The following is a 12,926-nucleotide window of genomic DNA, read 5'->3' as shown; positions in this document are numbered from 1 at the left end:
TTCTTAGATGCTCACTAATTAATGCACATATGTGTAATCTATGCAAAGAGCTACAAAATGCATTCATTAATCCATTCTACAAACTAAGATTAATTAGAATCGTCTGTAGGCATCTTATCATAAGGTCACAATTCTAATATAATTTGATAGGAGCTGTTAGGGATTTGAATGAAATTTCCAAAGCACCTCCACAGAGAGGGGAAAAGACCTGTAGGGGAAGTCAGTGAGCGTTTGTTTTGGGCAGAGTTTGAGGTTACTTGCTGAGCTTTCTCTCCTTTTCAAAGTTCATCTGTCTGGTTAGAGATCTCTCAGGTTATAGTCTACCTGTTTAAAAAACAATTTCTACATACCAAATGTTATTGTATTTACTGAAGTCAAGGCAGTGAGAATTTTTCCCAAATTTCAAATTTGTTTTCCTTATGATAAAAATTTCACTTGTAAATCTGATAAGCCATCATTCATCTATTTGGTATACAATGTTTGACATACAAGTTTTTCTACTTGATATTTTAGAAAAAGAATTTGTTGGTTAGGGAAGTCACTGACCAGAATTTTTAGTAAGAGAACTAAGAGTTTACTTCTTAGCAAACTGTTTGATATGAAGTACAGCATAGCAGAAACAATTCAGTGGATTCTCTTCAGGGAACTTAGCTCAATTTCCCAATGCAAAGACAATCCATTTGATAATTTGGAGGAGAGGGCTAATGGTTTCAGTTGTTGTGTGGAGGAAGACTGTAAATAAATCTATGAGACAAAACCATTTTTTCAAAAAAATTTTTTAATGTTTAATTTTGAGAGAGAGAGAGAGAGAGAGAGAAAGAGTAAGAGTGGGGGAGGGGCAGGGAGAGGGGGAGACACAGAATCCGAAGCAGGCTCCAGGCTCTGAGCTGCCAGCACAGAGCCTGATGCGGGGCTGGAACTCACGCTCACGAAACTGCGAGATCATGTCCTGAGCTGAAGTGGAACACTTACTGACTGAGCCACCCAGGTGCTCCAAGACAAAACCATTTCTAAGTTCTTGAAACTACTTGACCAATTACAGTAATTTGAAAAGGAGCACATCCTAATTAATGTTAAGTTAAATTCTTAGCTCTTTTTAAATTCAGAACTTCTATAATTTTTCTTGGCTTAAAATACGTATAGTAAAATTTACTGGCTAAGAATGATGGAATGTTGGACTTGTTTTTAATGTTTCATATAGTTGAATATATTAATTTCTGAAATAGATTAGTCAGTTTCAGCTGTATATTTCCACTTACCCCACACTGTGTTAATCCTTTCCTACTTACCTGTCACACATAGTATTTTTTAAAACATTTTTGATGGTGCATTTATTTTATCACATGTGACATGTTTGGGTAAATGACAGCGATTTTAGTGGTTTTTTAAAAATGTTCTTTGATTCGAGAAATCAGCCTTCAAATAAGCTTCAGGCAGTTCCCCAGTAAGTTCTTAATGGATTGCCATCCCTCTCCATATTTCTCTTTAAAAATTTTTTTACTTAAAAGCTATGTAGTAGGAAATTTCCTGCTTCTCCATATATTGCTATAAGTAGCCCTACTCTAAATACCATTGAGAGTTTAAAACCTGAACTTTTGCGTCTAGGCTCCCTGGGTTTTGGATAACTGGTCCATGACCATGGGCAAGTTTCTTAACTTATGTGTCTTAGTTTCTCCTTAAAAAAAAAAAAAAAAAGTGAATTAAACCTATTTTATGATTTTTGTGAGAAAAAATGAGATAATATTAGAATTGCAAAACCTAGTCTGGAGCCTGATGTAGAGGTAGACATTGCACTGGATAATTACTATTATTATCATATGTATATATGTTTTTTTTTAAACGTTTATTTATTTTTGAGACAGGGAGAGACAGAGCATGAACAGGGGAGGGTCAGAGAGAGGAAGACACAGAATCTGAAGCAGGCTCCAGGCTCTGAGCTGTCAGCACAGAGCCCGACACGGGGCTCAAACTCACAGACCGCGAGATCATGACCTGAGCCGAAGTCGGACGCTTAACCGACTGAGCCACCCAGGCGCCCCTGTATGTTTATTTTTAATTTTTTTAACATTTATTTCTTCTGAGAGACAGAGCACAAGTGGGGGAGGGGCAGAGGGACATGGGGAGACAGAATCTGAAGCAGGCTCCAGGCTCTGAGCTGTCAGCACGGAGCCCAACGCGGGACTCCAGCTCACAAACTGTGAGATCATGACCTGAACTGAAGTCATATGCTTAACTGACTGAGCCACCCAGCTGCCCCTATTATTATCATTTAAATAGAAAGTTGGGCTGAACTTGAAGTGGACTAGGACTGTTAGAGGAATGGTCCCAACCTACTTTGTGAAAGTTGTTATTTGCGAATTTCATTGGTAATGCCTCATTTAGTTTGTACCTATGAAGTGTAACTTCCTAGTGCATTTTCCCAAGTTTACTTTTGTTACCGCATACACTCTCCTGAGAAGTGGAAAGAAAGTGGGAGAAAATTATGATTTAGGTTGAAAATATATGTCTCAGAACTTAATACATTTCCATTCTCTTTTTTAAGTTTATGTGGGGGGAACTAAAAAATAACACTTCAGCTTACCGCCACTGCATTTGTATTTGTGTGTACACATACCTGAGGAATCTCCCAGTGTAGTCTAAATATCTCAGGGGCCTACTTTTTGGAGTAAAAGATTCATAACTCAAAGTTGTTTTTAGGCCTGTTATAATGAAGACTGACATTTAGAAGAGTTGTGTTTGTTGCTTATTTGGTCAAACACCCACCTCATTTATTAAGTGCAGTTGTTTGACAAGTTGAGGAAATTTTCTTTAAATGTAGGGCATGTATATGTAGATACATTTTTTATTTTTTCTTTATTTCCCTTCCATGAAGGATGTAAATGGTTAATGAGTGAAAGAGTAATATAGTTAGTAGCTTTTAATAATGTATACTGATTAATTTTCAATTGTGAGACCATGTATGTATCAGACATGTATACAAACATATGAATACACTATAGGTGATGTTAGTTTTTTATTTTCTTTTGTGTATCTCTGGAGTTTCAAAGCATGCTTTATTTAATGTAGTGGTAGCACTTCACATTTTGTACTGTTATTTACATAAAATTATTCCCATTTTAGAGATAATGGAAACGGAAGAAAGGTTAAAAGACTGGCTTCAGGTTTATACTGTAACCTGTTCTAGAGTTGGCAATAAACCTCTGGCCTTGAAATTTGAAGGTTCTTCTTAGTCATAATCCTGTTTCCCAAACTCCTTGCAACTTTTACTGAGTCTGATCCACCATAACCCCTTGCTGTTTATAGGCTCTCCTCTTGTGGAGGTGGCTGAAAGATACTGTCAGGACATGCACTATATTCACACACAGTCTACAAAAGAGAGGTAATTCTTGTTCAAGAAGCCAGTAGCTTTTGGATCATTGCATTGCATCAGAAATTAGAAGAATTTTTTTTCTCTCTGCTGCATAAAATGTTGTTATTAAGGCAAACAAATATATGTAGTTACTGCCTCCTCCCCTTTCTCTATCAAGAACAATAGAATCTATAGAGTAAAAGTAAACTTGAAATTTCTTAGGCCTACGGCCCCTGTTGTTGTTTATGACTCGTGTCATCATACTTCCTACTTGCATTCTTCTTGGTGCTTATTGCTCTAGTCTGGGATTTGCCAACTGCTGTTTGATTCTTGGATTCATCCACTGAAGTACCATCCCACTGCAGGCTTTAGTGTTTTTATCTCTTTTCCTTTATGTACTTGGCTCATTTTAGTTTAATGTGAGTAGTTGCTTTGTCAACTTCACAAAAGATTTAGTTGTATGTATAATTTGTGTTTGTGAGAAACATTTTTCTAGGACCACAATATTAGTGACCTCATTGAGCCTAATATGCAGACCTCATGAATATGGAACAGAAATGACATACTCTGCAAGTTCAGCCTCTCACTTGGGAGGTGCCATTCTCGGGTGGCTTTTAATGAGAGTAGAAGCATAGTTAACAAATGGGTGCGGGGCGCCTGGGTGGCTCAGTTGGTTAATAGTATGTCCATCTCTGGATTTTGGCTCAGGTCATGATCTTGTGGTTCGTGAGATCCACCCCATATTGGGCTTTGAGCTGACAGCACAGAGCCTGCTTGGGATTCTCTCTCTCTCTCTGTCCATTTCCCAACTTGTGTGTATGCGCATTCTCTCAAGTAAGTAAACATTAAAAAAAATTAAAAAATAAAAAGCAGGGGTGTGGAGCCAAATAAATCTATCATTTAAATGTTGGTTCCAGAGCATTTGGCTGTCTGAGTCAGTAGAGTGTATGACTGATTCTTCATGTCAGGGTTGTGAGTTTGAGCCCCATGTTGTGTGTAGAGAGTACTTAAAAATCAATATATAAATATTAAAATATGTTAATATAATACAAAATATTGTATATATTGTTATATATATTACATATTTGGTTCTACCACTTCCTAGCAATATCATCTTGGGCAATGCTTTCAACCTCTCTGGGACTTATTATTGCCATTGAGGGTAATAATACAGATCTCAAGAAGTTGTGGTAATTAAATGAGATATTTGCAGAGTCCCTGGTATGAATACCTACTGGTATGCAACATAAAGATACCTTTAATAGTGTGCTCTCTTTGAGTTTCTGTGGATATTGGCTTGGACTAACCTGTATATCATTGATGATTCTGTTTATACTTGGTGACATTTCTACTCAGTTTTCTAATAAAGCATCATGGCAGAGTTTTGTGACACATATTTCCAATTAGTATTTTTGTTTTTTAGATAGAAATAGATTTAACATATCATATGTACTGACTATGAAATCTAACAGATATCTCTAATGATTTGCTTTTTTTCTTGGGGATTTGTTGTACAGATGGCTTACAAATTTTTTAAACACAGGCACAGAGGGTTGAGTTAGTCTCACTTTTTAATTTGTGACATTTTTCTTTTTAAAAAAATTTTTTTTTAACTTTTATTTATTTTTGAGACAGAGAGAGACAGAGCATGAACGGGGGAGGGTCAGAGAGAAGGAGACACAGAATCTGAAACAGGCTCCAGGCTCTGAGCTGTCAGCACAGAGCCCTACGTGGGGCTCGAACTCCCGGACCATGAGATTATGACCTGAGCTGAAGCCGGCCGCTCAACCGACTTAGCCACCCAGGCGCCCCGTGACACATTTTTCTTATTGATCCATACAGTGACCCTGTTTTCATTCATTTCCTTTTGTTAGCATATTTTTTTTTTTAATTTTTTTTTTTCAACGTTTTTATTTATTTTTGGGACAGAGAGAGACAGAGCATGAACGGGGGAGGGGCAGAGAGAGAGGGAGACACAGAATCGGAAACAGGCTCCAGGCTCCGAGCCATCAGCCCAGAGCCTGACGCGGGGCTCGAACTCACGGACCGTGAGATCGTGACCTGGCTGAAGTCGGACGCTTAACCGACTGCGCCACCCAGGCGCCCCTTGTTAGCATATTTAAATTTAGTTTTCTGCTGGCAACAAGTGATTAAGAAACTTTTTCTCTCGGGGCGCCTGTGTGGCTCAGTCAGTTAAGTGACTATTTTTGCGCAGCTCACTATCTCACGGTTCTTGAGTTCCGGCCTCACGTCAGGCTCCGGGCTGAAAGCACGGAGCCTGCTTGGGATTCATTCTCTCTCTCTCTCTCTCTCTCTCTCTCTCTCTCTCTCTGCCCCTCCCCTGCTATATATCTCTCTCTAAATACATAAACACTTAAAAGAAAAAACAAAAAACACTTTTTCTCTTGCCAAAGCTCTGAGGTCAAGTGAAGTCAGAATATATCATCATAAAATGATGTTAGAAATGGAAGGAATCTCTAAAATCCTCTAGTCAGGTACTTCTAACCTTTAAAAAAAATGCCTTATCTCTTGTAATGAGTTTAAAAAGTTGGAAGTCCCCTCTCTTAAAAATTGAAGATATAAAAAATATATAAATTGCAGATCTAGGGAGAAAACTGAGGCCTAGAGAAGTAAAGTCACAATAGTAATCACCATAATAATGGTCATTACTTTTTGACAATTTATTGTGAACCATGATATCCTCATCTGTGATTTAATTACCTTCAGAGGTATCCAAGCTTATGCTGCTCATTGTAGGCTCCTGTTTTGGTGTTCTCTTTAAATTTCTATATTGGCCCTCCTTTGCCATCCTTCCTTTATGATCTTAAAAATTTTGTAGGTTTTGGGGGGGGCACCTGGGTGGCTCAGTTGGTTAAGCATCCAACTCTGGCTCAGGTCACTATCTCACAGTTTAGGGTTTTGAGCCCCGTGTCGGGCTCTGTGCTGACAGCCTGGAGCCTGCTTTGGATTCTGTGTCTCTCAGTCTCTGCCCCTCCCCCCCTCTCAAAAATAAACATTAAAAATTTTTTTTAAAAATTAAACTTTTTTTGTTTTATATTTGCAGACTCTTTATTTCTGCTCTTAATTGCACATTGTATTATTTATGGCCTTTCTTCAGTCTCTTCCCCAATCTTGCCTTTACTATGACAGCCACTTGCCTCTAAAGAGGCATTAATGCTTTAGGTAGCCAGAGACTCTAGGACCTCTTATTTCTTGTACACCGGTCTGTTTGGTGTGTATACAAATGGTTACCTGAGTAGATTGTTACCTGAGATCCTTTCCAACTACCTGTGTCAAAGATAGATTTTCTACTTGGGATCAGGTCTATGTGGTTTTTATATCTTAGATGGAAAAGTGGGCCACAATGCAGGAAGATTTCCCTAAATGGAAAGATAGCTGCCTCCCCACTCTCCACTTCCCTTGTCAGTTGCTAGAGAGATCACCAGTGACACAGAGCACTTCCAAACTTTGGGGAGTCCTGGATGGTTGGCAGATGACATCATTTGATTCCAGTGAGACTTCCCAGTTGCCCCGAATTCGGTCTTGCCAGAGCACCATACTTTTATTACTAGATTGAATTGTAGGATAAGAAAAGTGCTTTGGGCATCTTTAGACCACGTGTAAGAGTATATACCTAGGCCTGAGAATTTGGAGTGGGGCCTCTTAAGAAAAACACACAGGTAATTGTGTGTGTGTATCTGTATCTGTTTAGCTTTGATATTCATTGTTTTATGTGTCATTAATCCCAATTTTTTAAGCTTATACTCAGAGCTCATTCACTTGACTGTTAAACAGCATAGGGATTAGGCATGGATACCTGGACAGTCAAAACTCCACACGTAACTTCTGACTCTCCAGAAACTTAACTAGTAATAGCCTATTGTTGACCGAAAGCCTACCAACAATGTAAAGTTGGTTAACACATATTTTGTATATTATATATGTTATATGTTGTACTTTTACAATAAAATAAGGTAGAGAAAAGAAAATGTTACTAAGAAAATTATAAGGTGGAGAAAATACATTTATCGTACTGTAAAAAAAATACATGTATAAGTGGACCCACATGGTTCAAACCCTTGTTGAAGGGTTAATTGTACTTATTTTTGGCATTCATTTTACTTGTTTTCCTCCCTTGACTTTTCTACCTACTCTCATCACTGTTCTTTGACCACCTTCTTTATGGAAAATAGAAAACCATGGAAGTTTGTCTAGAATGATACCAATTATGAATCGAGGAAAGGCTGCTCAAGTTGACATGTAATGGAGTAGGGCTGGCATTTGTGCTCGTGTTCTCTGTGGAAGGCTGTGTGATACCTGAACTCCGCTGCATTAAGGTACATTTCCTTAATCCTGTGATGGTGGTGTGAAGAACACCCATATTTCCTACACAAATCAGGAAAGTGGGTAATCAGAATCAACACTGGGTAAAAGGAGGTCTTAACGGAAGTGCCTAAGTATTGTTCAAACACATGGGATAAATGTGTTCTGCTTTACTTGGCCAGAACAATGTCTCAAGCTGGTGATTAGGCTCTCCTCCAGCTTTAACCTCAGGCAAAATTTATGCAGCTCTACTACTGTTTGTCAGGTAATTAAAGGGAAAAAAAAGGAAATATTTGTTTAAAGAAGAAGTGTTTTTTAATTAAACATGAAAAAATAATAAATAAATGCAAAGGGAAGTAGGCAGTAGGGAAATTGTTTTTAACTTTTCCTTTACAACATTAAGACCTTTAAGCAAAAGGCCAATATTTTAGGCTCAGCTGCTTGTTAAGCCCTTACAGAATATTATTCAGCTGTGCTGGAGGTCTGACTCTGAGATTCTTCTGGCTTTGGGTTGAAGAACTTGGAGGTATCAAGTTATTCTAAGTTGAAAAATAATGCCTTTCGCCATTTTCTGCTAACTGACTCCCTTCTTGATAGGAAAGGAGTTGTTGAATTTAAAATAAGAGCTAGATACAAGGCCAGTAGATAGTATAAATCTTGATGTGAGAAGTACAGATATAGCAGAAAGTTTAGTTCGAAAAAAAAAGGCTAATAAAAATGTATTATGATTAGCATATGGGTAGAAACTATAATCTTTTGCTTCACTTTAGACCCCAGACCTTCAGGATTTTGCATCCAGAAAGCCTCCTCATACCTCCTGTCTTAAAATTGGCTATGACCATTGCAATTGCTTGCCTAGACTATTTTAGCAGCATCCGTGCCAACCTTTCCTATCTAATCTCTTCTGTTGCTGTTCATCCTTCCTAGTGTTGGTAGAGTGATTTTACCTAAGGCTGAGGTTTGTTCCTTTATTCAGTCTCCTCAAACTTTGCACAGAATTTGAGTTTTTCCATGCCATGGCCCTTGGACAATTTCAGCACCACAGCTGATAGGTGTTTTCCCTACTTGTTCTCTAAACTTCAACCATTCTAGAAGTATTTTAGCCATTCTTTCAGCACCCTATAGAACTCCTTTCACCTCCTTGCCTTTGCTCTTGGAGCATTTTATATAGGTTTCTAATTAAGCCCTTTTAAATGTTACCTCTTTCATGAAGGCCTTGCCTGTTCTCTTAAAGGGATAAATTTTTTTCCCTCCAAGTGTCTATAGCACTTTGTACCTCTTTTTTAGCCCATTATACCTTGTAATGGTTTTGTATTCTCTTGCTAGACTACATGTTCTGTTAGAGTAGGACCTGTGGACTGGTCTCCTTTACTGTCTTCTCCCATGTGTTCCTTTGTGAAGTCATGCTATCTTTACTCTAAATACCTGTTAATGGTGCAGCAGTGTATAAAATTTGGGTATTAATACTTATCCTCTAGAGTTGTTCTGAGGAGCACTTGGAAGAATTTATTTAGATATGCAGCTCTGTGCCTGTTATAGACCCAATAGGCAGGCTCTTTCTAGATAGCATAGAAGTTGTAGCCAGATGGCCAAGGTTTGAATTACCCAACTCTGTTACCTACCAGCATGTGATTTTGGGTCTCTGTTCTTTGTTTCAGTTCCTTGTCTATAAAATGAGAATAATGGTAGTATTTACCTTGTAGGATTGTTGTGAGGATTAAATGAATCTGTACATTTAAAGCACTTAGAACAGCACCTGGCAGATTGTAAGCCTGCACCATCCAATTTGGTAGCCATTAGCTACACGTGGCTCTTGAGCGTTTGAAATGTGGCTGGTCCAAGTTAAGAGGTATTGTAAGTGTAAAATTCACATTAAATTTAATAGACTTGGTATAAAAAATACAGTGCAAAGTATCTCATTTTTTAAAATCTATTTCATGTTGAAATGGTAATATTTTTTTAAAGATTTTATTTTTTTAAGTAATCTCTATACCCAGTGTGGGGCTCGAACTCATAACTCCAAGATCAAGAATTGTGTGCCCCTCCAACTGAGCCAGCCGAGTGCCCCTGAAATGATAATATTTTTGATATATTAAGTTAAATATGTTAAAATCTCAACTTAAAAACTTTTAATGTGACTCCTAGAAAATTTGAAATTACATATGTTACATTATATGTATATTGTACAGTACTATTGTAAGCACTAAGTGTTGGCCTTTATTATTTTTTAAAAAATCTATGGTGATCATGGTGGTGCTGTTCCCCTCCCCCCTTTTTTCCTTTTTCCCTTTAGCTACTTCAGGGATTCTGGCTAAGGAAAGAAAGTTGGATGAGATAAAGCTTAGGTCAGATGAGATAGCATAGGGGTGAATAGCTTCTGACCTCAAGTTAAGAAAGACTGGACCTAGTCTCACTTTAGTGCCATGTGCTGAGTTGCTAACTTAATCTTCCTGTTTTCTTGGAGATAGAGAATTTTCCTTCCATTGTGTCTCATGCTTTCCTTATTATAAGGAGGAAGCTAAATTTGGTTATTATAGCTGGATATTTATTTATATATAATGAAAATGGAAGCTTGTTGAAAAATATGGATTAGAAGGATTAAGGACTTTTTTTCCTTTTGAGTTCAGAAAAAATGTTTGTTTTCCATTAAGGAAGTAAATTTAAAAGATAACACTTAAAGAGTGTAAACACTTTATATAAAAATAATTTGGTTAATGCTGAGTAGCCTTCAGCTCCAGTGAATTCTGTTTCTGCAGTAACCAGATACCATGACTATGCCTGCTGACCGTGGTTGAAAAACTCTCAGACTGTTTTATGCATCAGTTCCTTAAAACGATTTTATAAAATGCGCACCACATGATCTGAAAGTCAGTTTGCACATTTCCTGTGCTTCGGTGTGTCATACCGTCTATGGCATCGACTGTGCTGGTGACTGCAGCTGTCACGGTCTCAGAACTAGACTATCATTTAAGAGTTTGATTTGGACAGCCTCTTTTAGGAGGCTGGTCAAACAAGTGTGTAGGTGTTGCTGATTATGTGTTCAGTAATTTCTTGGGGTCTGTCTTCCCCATAATTGCTTTTCATGGTAGCTTGTTCTTTACACTGAATATTTATACTAGGAGCAGTGGGGATGTGGCAAACTAAATAGAGATAATCATTTGAAGTGTTGGTTTCCTTTGAGATCTTAAGGTACAGTGAATAGCATTCTCTCTCTGAGTGCTGCAGAACTAATAGGGAACAAAAAGGCACTTGCCAATCCCAGTGGACAGATGTGGTTTATTTGTCTTGGTAAATCTTTGAGTGGGTAGAATCATTGTAATGCAGGGGGCTCCCCCCCTTAGATATTTTGTGGGTGTGGCAGTTGGCACATATTAAGTTTTCCTGCTTCTGTTCCAAATAATCTTTGAGCTGTTTTTCTTGTTTGAACAAGGTCTGGCTGATACCTGCTATTTCAAATATCGACATTTGAAGTGATGGTCACCTGTTTACCCATTAGGTGAAATGTTACAAAAGAACACATCCCAGGGTAGTTTAACTGTGATCTCTGTGTTTGGAGTTGCAGGCTATTTCTGAATACATAAATCCAAACTTGGACAGTTTAGGTGTGATTATTTATATTAGCAAATATATTGGCTTATGAAAGTCATAATGAATTTCTTTTAAATAGTAAGCTTCTCTAGAGCCTTTGAATACTTGAGTTGCAAAACATTGATCATAACTTTGAGGAAAATATCTGGTGTGTAAAGCTATATATGTCTATCTGACTATCTATCTGCCAGTAAAGACATATTGGGTGCCTAGGTATAAATGTGTGTGTGTGTAAACATGTGTGTGCTCACATGCTGGCCCACCAAGTGCTTAAATATGTACCTCCCTGCATTCTTTGCCTTACAGACAAGGCAAACATCTCTCCTTGCTCTTGCCTGGAGTTATGTCCACCCTTATCTCACTGCAAATGTCAGGGCAACACACAAAATAGTAAATGAGGAGATGAAACAAGTGGGACCAGAAAACATTGTCCACAGCCCAGTGGTCCGTGTCCCCATTCTTCTGCTTCTAGCATATATTGCATAATCAGGAGAGACAAAACAAGCCAAATCCTTTTAGTACACCATGTCTGGGGAGGTTATGGAGTCCCAGAGGTTTGTTTCTTGTTGTCACTGTAACTGTCTCGATTGTCACAAGGAGATCCTGGAAGTCACCTGAGAATGTCATGAAAACCGCATTCCCATTACTGTTATTTCTGCTAGACACTTACTGGTTAGGGAATACATTTGAGTTTATATATATATATATATATATATATATATATATATATATATATACACACACACACACATACATACATACACACACACACACACACATACATATATATCTCCAAGTAAAAGCACCTATATTCTTCGCATTGAGGTCACATATAAGACCACCACTCCTTATACAGTTCAACCTAAGCTTTTGCATAAAAATGGACTTTATTTATTTGTTTTTATGAGGAGTCATTTTAAAGCAACCAGAAGCTTTATATTTACACTTCTCACTTCTTCCTTTTTTTACAGAAAAATACAGAATATATTTTTAAGAATCTGAAAATAAGGTTTTCCTGCTTACTTCCATGATGGTGATTATATAGGAATAAAGAGCTTTAGGAATTTTCTTTCTTTTGAAATTATATTAATATGGTTTCACTCTTATGTGGATCCTGAGAAACTTAACAGGAACCCATGGGGGAGGGGAAGGAAAAAAAAAAAAAAAGAGGTTAGAGTGGGAGAGAGCCAAAGCATAAGAGACTGTTAAAAACTGAGAACAAACTGAGGGTTGATGGGGGGTGGGAGGGAGGGGAGGGTGAGTGATGGGTATTGAGGAGGGCACCTTTTGGGATGAGCACTGGGTGTTGTATGGAAACCAATTTGTCAATAAATTTCATATATATATATATAAAAAAATGTTAAGCAATAAACATTATGATCAGGAAAAAAAAAAGAAATTATATTATTTTCCTTGTTGATAAAAAGGGATACTATTAAATGTTTAGCTTGGTAGACTAACAAATGTTAGTCTTTGCCCTGTAAATTAACATTATATAAGTAAAAACTATGTGCTGAGAAAGTTATGTTTTGTTGGTTCTGAGCTTTTTTAGAAACTATAGCTAAATATGTATTTTGAGTGTTCCAACCAAAATGTTAGTTTAAAAAAATAAATTTTGTTTCAATCTGTGCAGCTGTAGTTTACTTTCCAAGCATGAGAAATATCT

The sequence above is a fragment of the Lynx canadensis genome, chromosome D4 (assembly GCF_007474595.2).
Source record: "Lynx canadensis isolate LIC74 chromosome D4, mLynCan4.pri.v2, whole genome shotgun sequence".
Taxonomy (NCBI): Eukaryota; Metazoa; Chordata; class Mammalia; order Carnivora; family Felidae; genus Lynx; species Lynx canadensis.
This window is presented reverse-complemented; position numbering follows the sequence as displayed.